This window comes from Capsicum annuum, chromosome 1 (assembly GCF_002878395.1).
Source record: "Capsicum annuum cultivar UCD-10X-F1 chromosome 1, UCD10Xv1.1, whole genome shotgun sequence".
NCBI classification, from domain to species: domain Eukaryota; kingdom Viridiplantae; phylum Streptophyta; class Magnoliopsida; order Solanales; family Solanaceae; genus Capsicum; species Capsicum annuum.
In genome coordinates this window covers 199,414,785-199,430,277 of record NC_061111.1, presented here as the reverse complement: position 1 = coordinate 199,430,277, position 15,493 = coordinate 199,414,785, and positions in this window count along the sequence as shown.

The following is a 15,493-nucleotide window of genomic DNA, read 5'->3' as shown; positions in this document are numbered from 1 at the left end:
AAATCACAATAATTAATAACTTAAAATATTTAAGAGACATATAGAAATTTTATTGACTCTCATTATTTTAGCAATGCCACATAAATTGAGACAAAAGAAAAAGTACTGCAAATCACAATAATTAACAACTTAAAATATTTAAAAGATATAGAAAAATTTTAGTTGACTCTCAAAATTGTATCGAAGACACATAAATTGGGACACAAGGAGTAAATATATTATTCGATAATTACGTAAAAACTATTCTAAATTACAATAATTAAAAAGTTAAACAACTTTTTTAAAAATAGATAAAAGTTCTATTCAACTCTCAAAATTTTATCGGTGCAGCATAAATCATGACAAAATAAAAAATTATCTTATTTAATTGCAACTAAATATTTAAAGTAAATCAATTTTATTATTTTAATTGACTTAGAAGAGGTGGTTTCCACCACCTCATCTAATTACCAAAACATCCATCTACTTTCACTTAATTATATTTCATGCCCCAATATATAATAATTTCATTATTTCATCATAATGTTTTAAATATTTAATATATCATATTAATTAACTATAACTACATATTGAAAGTAAAATTTTTTCATTTATTTAATTGTCTATCATGTTCAAAACTAATTTGTTACCACAAATTACAATAATTAATAACTTAACTATTTAAAAGACATATAGAAATTTTATTGACTCTCATTATTTTAGTAATGCCACATAAATTGAGAAAAAAGATTATTTCATCATAATGGTTTAAATATTTAATATATTCTATTAATTAACTATAACTACATATTGAAAGTAATTTTTTTTCATTTATTTAATTGTCTATCTTGTTCAAAACTAATTTGTTACCACAAATCACAATAATTAATAACTTAAAATATTTAAAAGACATATAGAAATTTTATTGACGCTCATTATCTTAGCAATGCCACATAAATTGAGACAAAAGAAAAAGTACTGCAAATCATAATAATTAACAACTTAAAATATTTAAAAGATATATAAAAATTTTAGTTGACTCTCAAAATTGTATCGAAGCCACATAAATTAGGACACAAGGAGTAAATATATTATTTGATAATTAAGTAAAAGTTATTATAAATTACAATAATTAACAAGTTAAACTACTTTTTAAAAAATAGATAAAAAGGTCTATTCAACTTTCAAAATTTTATCGGTGCAACATAAATCATGAAAAAATAAAATATTAACTTATTTAATTGCAAATAAATATTTAAATTAAATCAATTTTATTATTTTTATTTCTATTATATAGAAGAGGTGGTTTTGACCACCTCTTACGTAGTTACCAAAACACCCCTCTACTCCCATTTAATTACATATCATATCACAATATATAATAATTTCATTATTTCATTATAATGGTTTAAATATTTAATATATTCTATTAATTTATATTAATTAACTATAACTACATATTGGAAGTAAATTTTTTTTTTATTTAATTGATTATCATGTTCAAAACTAATTTGTTACCATAAATCACAATAATTAATAACTTAAAATATTTAAAAGACATATAGAAATTTTATTGACATTCATTATTTTAGCAATGCCACATAAATTGAGATAAAAGAAAAAGTAATGCAAATCATAATAATTAACAACTTAAAATATTTAAAAGATATATAAAAATTTTAGTTGACTCTCAAAATTGTATCGAAGCCACATAAATTGTGGCACAAGGAGTAATATATTATTTGATAATTACGTAAAAAATATTATAAATCAAATTAATTATCAAGTTAAAATACTATTTTAAAAATAAATAAAATTTCTATTCAACTTTCAAAATTTTATCGGTGCAACATAAATCATGACAAAATAAAAAATTATCTTAATTAATTGCAACTAAATATTTAAAATAAATTAATTTTATTATTTTAATTGAATTAAAATAAAAAAATTATCTTAATTAATTACAACTAAATAATTAAAGTAAATCAATTTTATTATTTTAATTGACTTTTATATAGATAATTAATCTTTTTATTTATTTATTTGTTTTAGTAAATTTTAATTTTAATTTTTTTTCTTATTATATAGAAATACTAATATTTAAACTTAACTTTAAATTTTTAAAGTACAAAATTAATAAATTTAATAAAATAAATTTCTAATGAATATTTTCTTAGAATTTGTGTTGGGTCAATATGTATCACGTTAAAAATGAATAAAGAAAAATATTTAATAAAATTTTATTATTGTGAAAGATAAATATAATACACTATCCAATAATGTTTAATAATACCATACGTTGCATATGCAAATATAACATCCCTTATTTAATTAATATACTATTCCGGTGAATTATTGATGATTACTATTGGATATGATAAAATTATATTAATTTTTATAGTAATAAAATAATCAATCGCTCTTAATTAATTATTATGAGTCATCTAGGTATTAAGAAAATAAATAATATTTAATGAAAAATAAAATAGACATAAAATGCAAAATTAACTCTTAATGTTTTAAATTAAATTTTTGTCTTTCGAATGATGATTTTAGTATATCACTCCTTATTATAAGTAATTTATGTATTAGAAAAATAATAATAACAAAATGATATGCCAACATAAAATATTTGATTGACTATCAAAATTATATTAGTGCCACATAAATTGGAACGGGACAGAAGAAGATATAAAACAACATATATTATTTGAAAATGAAATAAAAATTACTATAAATAACAATAATTAACAAAATAAAATTGATTGATTTCTGCTTCAGCTGCTTCAATCGTGATTTTAATGTACAGTGATGTTTAAAGAGGATAAAATGGCATAATGAAATTTAAAGAGGATAAAATGTATGTAGTAAAGTGTGAGAAGAATAAAGCATAAGTAAATTTTATTACTATATTTTAAAGAAATTAAAGAAAATAAGTATAAAGATTATTTGCAAACGATTTTTACAAACTAATTTAAATATAAATAAAGTAAATTTAGGTACAAAAACGTGTATCTATCACAAATTTGCTACCAAATACTTCACATTTTCTTAACATTAGCAAATTTTCTATCAAATATGTGTAACCATCTTTCTCAACTTTTTACAGCTCCTCAATATTAATTAACATTTCTCTGTTTTAAAAATAAAATAAAGAAAAAAAATCTCAACTCTTCCTTCTCTATTAAAAAACAACACTCTTTTCTTGTGTTAAAAATAATAATTAAATAAAACAATAGTCAATCTAAGTTGTGTATTCTCTTTATCGGGTAAGTTTACATGATTCTTAATCTTTGTGATATTGAAAATCAATAATCTGCTGGATATTTAATTTAAGCTATTTCATCAGATTTACTCCTATTCTTTCTTTATATTTCTGATCGCAAAATTCAACAAGAAGGTTAAAAAAAGGTTTCAATTGTGATCCCCTCAGCTCAATCATACTAATAAAAATATTCTACTGCTCAAACGTTCTACTCCAAAATAAATCCTAAAACTTAAAAATTGCAATCCACATGTTCTACTGTTGGGCCCGTGCTGCACTTCTAGTATTATAAGACACGGTAGTAGAAGATTTCCATATTTGTAGTATTAAAATAGGATACTTTTCTGCTTCAGTTAATTTTTCTTTTCCTTTTCTTGATTTATATGTTTATTTAGGTTTTAAATTAAGAATTTAAAAATTAACAAAATAACATGGCAAAGTAGACAAATTCCACGTTGAGATATAAAAATAATTATTTTAATTATTACTTAATTATTTACTAAAAATAAATTTTTAGGCTATTTGACGTAGAAGTCTTCTAAAGATAATAGTATTCTAAGACACAATAGTAAAAGATTTCCATGTTTGTTGTATTAAAGTAGGAAACTTTTTTTGTAACTGCTTCAGTTAGTTTTTTTTTTTTCTTTTTTGATTTCTTGATTTATATATTTGTTTAGGTTTAAATAAGAATTTAAAAATTAACAAAACAACATGGTAAAGTAGACAAATTCTCCTGTTGAGGTATAAAAATATTTTATAATTATTTTTGATTCAGAGCTTCTTTAGGTTGGGTTATTTCATCTTGGTAATAAATCATAATGTTTAATATTTCTAAATCAAATAAAATTTTACCTTATATAAAAAAATATTTTTTATAATTCTATTTAAATAACATTTTGGATCAAACCTTACAAGAATACAAGAAAAATGCATCTTCTATTTCTAAGGCCTTTCCTTATTTTGGCTTTTCTACTTTTCTTTGTTTCTTTTATTTAATAGCTTTAAATATTATATATGAATTATTCATAATCAACAGTTGATAATGAATTCTTGATTTTTCCACTTTTGATAATTTTTTCGTGTTTTTTTCAGATAAAAGTTTCTGATCAAATATTGAACGAAACAAACATGTTGTTGCCGAATGAGGTAGACAGATTTGGCCCCAACATGGTGGGCTTGTCCTAAATTTTGTATTTGCGTTACGAAATTCAATAAATACGTACAATTTTAATCATATTTCATGATTTTTATATCAATTTACACCAACGTAAAATTTTCTTTCTTGCATCACATTGTGTGTTTGAATTGTTGGTATTCATTAATTGTTCAATAAGGTAAAAGTTTTGAATTTTTACTGTCAATCGTGTTAATATTCTTTTATCTACTTGAACAGTTTTCACAAGTTAATTAATCATACATAAAATTCTCTACTTTATGCATATATCCATGCATCTAGCTAAAAACTATATTAATCTCAATGTGAAATACTTAATAGGGGTATGACATAATTAATTATGTGGAATAATAAATATTTGATATGCATATTAGCCTTAATTAGTTATACAGACTTACGGTATTAAAAATATTTAGTTAATATTTTTAAGTGAGGCAAAAGATCTAACTGAAAGGTCACCTTAAATAAATCTTCTGTTGTTCGGTATTATTTTGTTCTTCAATAATATATAATGTTGTGCAATATTGTATATGGGGTTACATGACTTTAATATTAATAAAAAATTATATATTTTTACATAACAAAATAGCATTTTTGCATATAGGAGAGGAACGTACAATAAGGGAGAGATACCAATTTATTTTGTTGTTCAAATGGAAAGAAACAAATATTCATTTTGCTGCCAGATAACAATTTGAATGATGAATTTACTAGACGAGGAATATGAAAGTATCGTACTTTGCGGCGTAAGCATAAGTATTATTATAAGTATACTTTTTGATGACTATGGAAAGTTTCATCAAAGTACTTTTAAATTTTGCTGATATATTACCTTTTTTTTTTTGTACATTTTTTGGAGGGTTTTACAAAGAAATTTGTAATATCTTTTTCTATTATTTTTTTTTACTTTGGTGAATTTTGTTTAACCTATTTGTCACTCCTAATTTTGACTATAGGGCAACTGGGATTGAAGCAGAAGTATAATATGCATTAGAAAAGATGACATGGATGAAACATACGATTACACTAATAGAGAAAAAATGATGATATGAAAACCCATAAAAAATTCTAGATTTGTTGTTTGTCATTCTCTATCACCAAAGTATCATTTATATTGCCATTATGATCTTATAATTCTCTATAGATATTAAAGCATTTGGCAAAAACTTATAGAAATCTTATTGACTCTGATTTTAAGTTTTTTTGTTGAGTAGTTTTATAAAAAAAAAGTTGGATATTTTTTCTTTTGATTGCATGGTAATGTGTTAGCCTTCAATTATGAGTAGTATAATTCCTCCGCCATTACCTCATTCCAACGAGGTATTCTTTCACATTGTATAATAATAAGTAAAATTAAATTAACTAAGAAAAAATATAAGATAATAGAGAAATATATGACCTTCTTGAAGTGCTTCTACCAAGGAAGCATCTTCTAATTGCTTTTTACCTCGAGAATGAGGAGTTCGAGGGTAGTGACAATAGGGGAAGGATTTTGTAACGTCCCAAATCTGGTACTTGGAATACTACACGGTGCTTATGACCCCGAAGAATCATAAGCTAACCCATGACTGATATCTGTACCTGTACACTGCATAACATCATGTAAAATGTGAAAATAGTAGGTTGAAACATGCCATAAGGTTCAAAAACTGAATAAAACATTTGATAAAACCATATCTGAATAATGTGGTATCAAAATACCAAAACTGAAGTAAATGTCTGAAAATACTGAAGTCTGAATCTAGTCTGAAAACCTCTAACTGACTAAACTGTCTGACTAAGGAGTCGATGGGACATGTCCCCAACTAACTCCATCTACTGAAAACTACACTGAAATAATGAAATAAATAATCATATCGTCCTCGAATGATGAGGACTCACTGTCAAATCTGGCTGCTGAAATCTGGGATGCTACTGATGCTCTGAAGTTCGTGCTTCTGAACCTATGGTATAAAAATACCATAACGCAAATGCATCAGTACGATTGAATGTACTGGTATGCATGTGAGGTAGGCTGAATGCAAAAGGTTCATATGCATAAACTATACTAGCTGACTAGACAATATGAACGTGCATGAATACATAATAACTGTAACTAAGTTTGTGATAACATGAATACTGATTCTGGGTACTGATAACATGAGTTACGAATAACTGGTATAACTGATATAAGTGATACTGAGCGACTGTGTTGGACAGTCTAGGTTTTGATGGAACTAGCTGAGTTCTATACTATTTTGAGTTGATTGTATTCGATTGTCCTAAATTCTGTAGAACTATCTGAGTTCTATTACTGAGACTAAGACTGAAATTGTAACTGTGGGAAGAAGTCATCTAACCGACATACCCCAAATAAAGTAATATAGCTGAGTTGGGGTCCAATTTGTAACCCTAATTAGAAGGGTGTCAATACCGCGCCACTGGTAAGGATAAGCTGTGGGTGACCCTCATCTGATAGTGTCCCCAAAAGAGAATGGTGGGACCCTCATCTGACAGTGTTAATCCACCCCATCAACCCCCATCTGTCAGTGTTGATGTCTCAACCTATGTTGGCTACATAGTTCTGGAACGCAATGATTGCTTCTAAGGATCACACCCTTAACTGTCAGTGTGTGCCCTTATCCTTGGGTTCACTCAGTGCTAATTCCTACTCCCATTTGAATAGACACTGAAACATGATTAACTGATCTAAACTGGACTGAGTTCAGTGAGTTCCGTTGGCTGACGAAATACTACTAAGATTACTGAGTTACTGAGATTTCTGAGACTACTGGGATTTCTGAGTTTTCCTGAATCATGAGTCTGACTGAATTCTACTGAGCATGGCTTGACTGAGAGTATCTTGTAAACATGACACTGATTCTAGGCACACTGCTAAATTTTTTGGGTATAAGTACCCCCAGGACTCAATAGAAGGAAACTGACAAGGCATGACATTCTTGAACACATGACCAACATCAACAATCCATAATACAATAAGTTGGGGATTTCATGAAGTACATGGTTATCATCATTTGGTACATTAATAGGATTGCATGCAAACATGGCATAATTTTATAAGGCTGATTCATAAGCAATCCAACAAATATCTACAAGGCACAATAATAGCATGAGAGTCATTTGAACAGAATGGTAAAACATGAATCCATCACTTAAGTCACAATTTAGCTATATTACATGATCTCTAGTCTTTTAAGCATTTTGCCAAACACTTAGGTTGCATGACTTAGGGTATGGCATAATAATCAAATTCACCTATCATAACCAACTAAAATTCATGGTTTTCAACTCACATGCTAACATATTTTCATTAAAACACATACAAATTCCAACTTGGGAATCATATAACAACAACCACATGAACATAATCAACCCATAGCATGAAAATCATAATTTATAGTTTAAAACTTGGTTCTTGGGCTTCATGGATGAAAGGAATCCATGAATGAATACTATGCATATCTGGGTGGATGATTTCTTGAAGATTGGTCGAGGAAAGCTTGAATTCTTGACTTGAAATTAAACACCTAGGATTTCTTGTTCTTGGGCAATTGATCTTTGAGAGAAACCCTAATTTGGTGTTGTAGATGAATAATAAAGTTATGAGCCCTGGTCTGGTATAATTAGGGGTTAAAAAGGATGGAAAAAGACCCAAATGACCTTTTAAAAATGGCTTAAAATCGCTGATCGGAAGTGGCGATGATTTGGGCGACGGTTCGTCGTTGGCTCGACGGTCCATCGTTGGCTCGACGGTCCGTCGGTCCTGACCGTCGCATTTGACTAGAACCTGAACTTTCTGCCTCGTCTCCAACAGTTTGGGCGACGGTCCGTCGGTCCTGGCCATCGCACTTGACTATAAGTCTGGTTCACTGCCTTAGTTGCAATGACTTGGGCGACGGTCCATCACTTTCTCGACGGTCCGTCGCTTTCTCGATGGTCCGTCGGCCTGACTGTCGTTTTTGGGCAGTTCCAACAGTTCTCTGTAAAACCTCATAACTTTTTACTTTGATACCGGATTTGGATGAAATTGGTATCGTTGGAAAGTTAATTCAATTTTCCATATGATAAAAAGTCAAAATTGGGGAAATTTTATCTGATTTAAATATTAGTCATTTAGAAAGTCATCACTAACTCTTCTAGAGACTAGATTTAACTTAAAGAAAGTTCGGGGTATTATAGCTTTAGTGGAGCATTATTATCTGTAATACCCCACACTTTTTCTAGTTTAAATTCATCTCTAGAACATCAAATATCTTGATTCAATGATGAATATATTTTATTTCATGTGAAATTTTTAAGATTTTAACTTTTTATCATGTGGAAAATTGAATAAGCTTTCCATCGATACCAAATTCGCCCAAATCCGGCATGCAGGCGAAAAGTTAGAGCAATTTTAGTAAGACAGTGTACCACCTGGTACTTTAGCGCATCGCGGAGTCAGCCAAAATGACAATCGTCAACAGTGCCTTTTCAGTTCAAAACCAAGGTGGCAACGCGATTTTCATCGCGTCGCGCCACCAACCAGTTTCCCAGTTGTCCAGTTTTCAGTGAGCTGGCACGATTTCATCGCATCACGGCAGCACGAGAAATTGAGATTTTCAGATTCTGTTAGTTAATTCCAAGGACCAATTGGTAATTTCATAAAGCCCCTAATCAGCCTATACACGGGATTTAAACCCTTAATAGCCAAAATTGCTCATTTATTTTCATTATTTCTTAAGAAACAAAGGCATTCTCTCTCAAAGATAGAAAGCCCTAGCCCCCAAGTTTCCAAAAGCAATCTTAAGAATCCCTCCAAGAGACTTCAAGAACTTCAAGAATCTAGATTTCCATGTATGTTAGATATTGATTCTTGGGTTCCTTCCACCCAAGAAGTTCAAGAATCCCTTTTTAAATTATAAAGATTGTTATTTATGAGTTTTCATGATTTATGTGAATTGAGATTGGAGTTTATAATGTTGTTGAGTTTTAATTCATGTTTTGGTTACAAAGTTCCAAACTTTGGTCCTAGTATGAGGTGAATTTCATGATATTTATAATAAACCCTACAAGATGCGTGTTGATTGATGTAACCATGTTAATTAGGTGTATTGAATGTTGTATGACCAAAGTATGCTCCCCATATGTTTGATAAAATGCTTGTGTGAAGGAAATAGGGTCATTATAGCATGTTGACAAGAAACCCCAATTATGTATAAGTTCATGCATGCCAAGTGTTTGTTGAAAAGCCTTAGTGAATGAATTTTGATATGTTACATGCATTCCTATTCATGTGTATTCCTTATTGAATGAGTTATGAGATAATAGCATGCCTCGCTATACAATTACATGGTTATGATTTCCAAGTGCTTGAAGAGATGCCTCATTGATTGTATTGTGAATAATGGACTATTGTCATGGTATGTACGAGTTGTCCTATCTTGTATTATTTATGTTATCGAGTCCTGGAGGTATTTAATACCCGACCACTTAACTGATTGTCTAGAGCCAGTGTCAGTTTCATGATAACCTCAGTCATGCTATGATCAATAGTACTCTCAGTTAGTTACAAAACTCAATAGAGCTCAGATAGTTATATAACTTAGGAAATCTCAGTAATCTCAGTATCAGTAGCATTCTAGCTTCAGTTCAGTAAGCAATGCAAAACTCAGTAGTATTCCGTCAGTCAACGAAACTCAGTGAACTTTGCTTAGCTCAGTTAATCAGTACGATTAGTAACATATTCAACTCAGCCTAGTACAGTCCAAGAATCAGTTCAGTGTCTTTCAGTTGGGAGTAGGATTTAGCACCGAGCGAACCTAGGGATGGGGGCTCACCCGTTAGGTAGGACTGAGATCCCTAGAAGCAATCCCTAAGTTCCAGAACTACGTAACCAGTGTAGGTATGAGATGCCACCCTCTAGATAGGACTGACATACTCAAGGGTCACCCGTTAATATAGGACTGATCCCAGGGGTCACCCGTTAGATAGGACTGACTTCACAATAGTAGTGTCTTTACTCGTGGCACGGTACTGACACCCTTTCAACTGGGTTACAGGTTGGACCCCAAAGTATCTTAAAGGGGCATGTCGGTTAGATGGTTACGCCCCACAGTCTCAGTTTCAGAATTAGTCTCAGTAAAAAAACTCATCTCAGTAGTACAGATTCAGGACTGTTAGATACAGTCAACCATTAGCATTCAATGGATTTAGAGATCACCCGCTAGGTAGGACTGATCTCAGACTAAGTTGAATCATCTTCATTATCAGTATATCCAGAGATACCCATTATACAGGACTGATCTCAAATACAGTCAATCAGTATTGATATAAATAGATTTAGAGATCACCCGCTAGATAGGACTGCTCTCAGATTCAGTTAATCAATTTTATTATTATTAGATTCAGAGATCACACGCTAGATAGGACTGATATCAACCTCATCACTTGGTTACCAACATCAGTAGATTCAGTTATTCAGTATTCTAGTATTAGTAAGCTCAGATGTCAGTAAAGCAGGACTCAAAACTCGGTATTCAGTGTTACTATGATTTTAGTTATAGTTTATGCATTCATGCATGTATCCTCTTTCAGTATACTTAAATTATTTAGTTAGTATTGTTCATGCATATGAACCCCTGCATTTAGCCTTATCCCATCTAGCATACCAGCACATTCAAAGTACTGACACATACTTTTCTCTTGCGCTATGGTGTCTTATACCATAGGTTCAGAAGCATGAGCTCCAGAGCATCCTTAGCAGTTCAGATTCAGCCAGCAGCAGCAGTAGACTTAGCAGTGAGTCCTCATCATTCGAGGACGTTCCTTATTTTTTTAATGCATCAGACTTAGTATTTTGGTAGATCGAGTTAGTTGGGGAATTGTCCCATCAGCTCCTTATTCAGATAGTTTAGAGGCTTTTAGACTATAATGTTTTTAGATTAGTTGTTTAGACAAATATTTTAGTTGTGATACTGTTAAACTTTATTCAGTTGTATTTTTGTTTTGAACCTTATGTCAAGTTTTCGCCAGTTTTTTGTATTTTTATAGTATGTTATTCAGTTCTCAGTTACATATATCAATCATGGGTTAGCTTGTGGTCCTTCATGGTTATAAACACCGTGTAACATTCGAGGTTCAGAATCTGAGGCATTACATCATCAATATCAATGGAGAGGGAAGAGGGTTTACATTTTGGTTTGGATCTGGATTTTTGAGAGATTAGGTCTATAATACGAACATCATCTCGGTCAATAATATGAAGGAGAATTGGCGGTGGTAGTGAGGGCTCAGAAGATGGTGAAGGGTTGGAAGAAAATTGGGTAAAAAGGTTTTGCAGATTCTTGAACATTGTAAAATCGAATAGTTTGATTGAAATTGGGGAAGGAATGAATGGGCGTAAGGTAATATCGGGATAAAGAATAATGGATGTTGAGGGAGTGGTATCGGAGTCTATGGATGGGTTAGAGGAAGAAGATGCCATGGTGGAGAAGAGAAAAATAATGATTGGATTTTAGTTGGGTAAGTGGTGAATGATGAGAAGAGAAAAAATGTATTTAAGGTGGAGAGAGAGAATATGAATCGTGGATGAAGTGTAATTGGTGAAGGAAACATAATGATGAAGTGGTTCAATTCTGATGAAAAAGGGTTGGCAGCTTTTTGAAGGAGAAAGACTTTTGGATTTTTGGCGGTTTAAGTGTAACGAAAGGGACCATGTAGAAAACCTGTTTCTCTTTATGCAACTATAGGTAAGCAATAATCATACCTTAATTTTGAGGATAAAGTGGAAAAAATTGCCTCTGTGTTCTAGTCTCTCTGCAAAATCAACACATAAATGAGTCAATTTACTCTAAGATCTTGGAATTAGGATACATAACTAAATGTGTAAGAATGAATTAATCAACAATCACTTAAGAGCAACTCATTCTAGTCAATTATTAAGGGAGATTTATACAATTTTAATCATCCCCATGGCTAACCTATTCTTTTCAAAATATTCTCTACTTAAAGCCTTAGTGAATATGTCAACAATTTGTTTCTCAGTAAAACAAAACATAATTGATATATGACCTTTTTCAACATTGTCTCTAAGAAAGTGATGTCTAATATCAATATGCTTAGTTCTTTTATGTTGAACAGGATTCTTGGCTATGTTAATGACACTTGTATTGTCATAGAAAATAGGAACACAACCAACATCTATACCAAAATTCATAAGTTGTTGCTTAATCCACAATAATTGAGCACAATAAGATCCTGCAGCAACATATTCAGCTTCAGCAGTAGATAAGGCTACTGAATTTTGCTTCTTAGTAGACCAGGTAATCAAACATGATCCAAGGAAGTGTGCCATTCATGTAGTGCTCTTCCTATCAACCAAATATCTTGCATAGTCAGCATCAGAATATCCAACCAAATTGAAATTACTACCTTTGGGGTACCATAGACCAAGATTACTGGTTCCTTTGAGACATCTAAAGATCTTTTTCACAGATTTTAGATGAGACTTTTTGGGATTTGCTTGAAATCTAGCACATAGTCCTACATTGAACACAATATCAGGCCTGCTTGCTGTGAGATACAGTAGTGACCGTATCATCCCCCTGCATATTTTTTGCTCCACATCAGGACCTGTTTCATCCAAATTAAATTTTATGGCAGTGGCTATTGGAGTGTTGATCTCTTTTGCCTCTTCCATGGAGAATCTTTTAAGGAGTTCTTTTACATACTTTTGTTGATGGATCATTGTTCCAGATGCTATTTTTTTTATTTGCAATCCCAAGAAGTAATTTAGCTCCCCCATCATGCTCATCTCAAATTCACAACTAATGATTTTGGCAAAACCATGAGTCATGTTCATGTTTGTGGAGCCAAAAATAATGTCATTTACATATACCTGCACAACCAACAGATCTTTTCCATTAGTTTTCAAGAAAAGAGTGTTGTTAATTTTACCTCTATTGTGACCATGCTCCAGTAGAAATTTTGACAATCTCTCATACCAAGCTCTTGGAGTTTATTTTAACCCATAAAAGGCCTTGTCCAGTTTATACACATGATTAGGAAACTCCTTACTTTCAAATCCTAGAGGTTGTTTAACATATACCTCATCTTTGAGAATGCCATTAAAGAATGCACTCTTCACATCCATTTGATAAAGAATAAACTCCATACAGGCAACAAAGGCAACAAGTAATCTAATAGCTTCAATTCTGGCTATAGGAGAAAAACTTTAATAAAAATCTATGCCTTCTTCTTGATTGTATCCTTGGACTACCAATCTTGCCTTGTTCCTTGCAACTGTTCCATGCTTATCAACTTTACTTCTATACACCCACTTAGTCCCAATTACTGTTCTATCTTTTGTGAGAGAAACTAATTAAGTACCATACTTTGCTTCTCTCAAACTGATTTAACTCTTCCTGCATGGCTATGATTCAATCAGCATCTAGCAGTACTTCAGTTACCTTTTTTGTCTCAATTTTTGATAGGAATGCCTTGAAAGCACACATACTTCTTAATCCAGACCTTGTAGTGATCCCAGAAGTGAGATCAGTGAAAACATTCTCAATAGGATGTGATCCTTGATACTTGTAACCTTTTGGGACCAAGCCTAGTGAACTACTAGGATCACTGCTGATGTTCTTAGCTAGGGTAGTTGGGGGCTCAGTTCCCCCTGTCACTGTACCTCCAGATTCAGTTCCCCCTGTTGAGGTGCCTTCATGTTTGGTAGCTCCAGTCGATGAACCAGGTTGTGTAACCTGTTCCTCAGAGTCACTTTCTTCTTACAGGTTAGTCCTAACACAAGATTCATCAAAAACTACATGCATGCTTTCTTCAACATAGTTTGTTCTATTGTTTAGAACCCTATAAGCCTTACTATGAAGTGAATAATCTAAGAAGATTCCCTCATTACTTTTAGCATCAAATTTTTCCAGATTATCTTTTCCATTATTATGTATAAAACATTTACAACCAAAGGTTCTAAAATGAGAAATGTTTGGCTTTTTTCCTTTTAGTAATTCATAGGGAGTCTTCTCTAAAATAGGTCTGATCATGCATCTATTTATGATATATGCCGCAGTACTTATTACTTCAACCCAAAGGTTTTTAGCAATATTTGCTGCAAGTATCATTGTTCTAGCCATATCTTCTAAGGTTCTATTGTTCCTCTTTACCACTCTATTTTGTTGTGGTGTTCTGGGAGCAGAGGTTATGATCTATACCATTTGCTGAACAGAATTCTAAGATTTGACATTCTCAAATTCTGTACCATGGTCAGATCTTATGAAAACTAATAAAGTGCCTAGTTTCTTTTAAATTTTTGTGATGAAAATTATAAAGACATCAAAGGCATCTTCTTTAGAGGCTAGAAATAATATACAGGTAAACTTGGAATAATCATCAACAATCACAAAAACATACCTTTTTCCACCTCTGCTTTAAAGTCTTATAGGTTCACAGAAGTCCATATGAACCAGGTCAAGATACTTGGTAGTGCTAACATAGTTCTTTGACTTAAAAGAAGATCTTACCTGCTTTCCCCTTACACAGACACTACATAACTTTTTTTTCCTTAAACTTAGTCTTGGGCAATCCCAATACTATATCTTTGGAAGAAAGTATGTTTAGTTATTTCAAACTTGCATGTCCAAGTCTCCTGTGCCAAAGGAGGGGATCATTTTCTATTGTACCCAGACAAGTCAACTCTGGTCCTGGAATTGCCATTATATCAGCTTTGTATACATTTTTGTATCTCCTTGTAGTGAACACAATCTCTTTGGTGTCCATCCTCTTGACTTTGACTCCTGCAAAAGTAAAAATAACTTTATTACCTTTATCACACAGTTGTAAAATGCTCAGCAGGTTGTGCTTTAATCCTTCTACAAGATAGGCATCTTCCAATGCTCTTGACTCAGATGAGCCAATTTTTCCAACTCCAGTAATGATTCCCTTTTTATCATCACCAAAAGAAACTCCTCCTCCATTTATTTTGGAAAGTGAAAGGAACTTTTTCTTATCACCAGTCATGTGTCTTGAGCAAGCACTATCTAGGTACCAATGTTTTTTGCTTTCTTTCATCTTTTTCTGCAAGA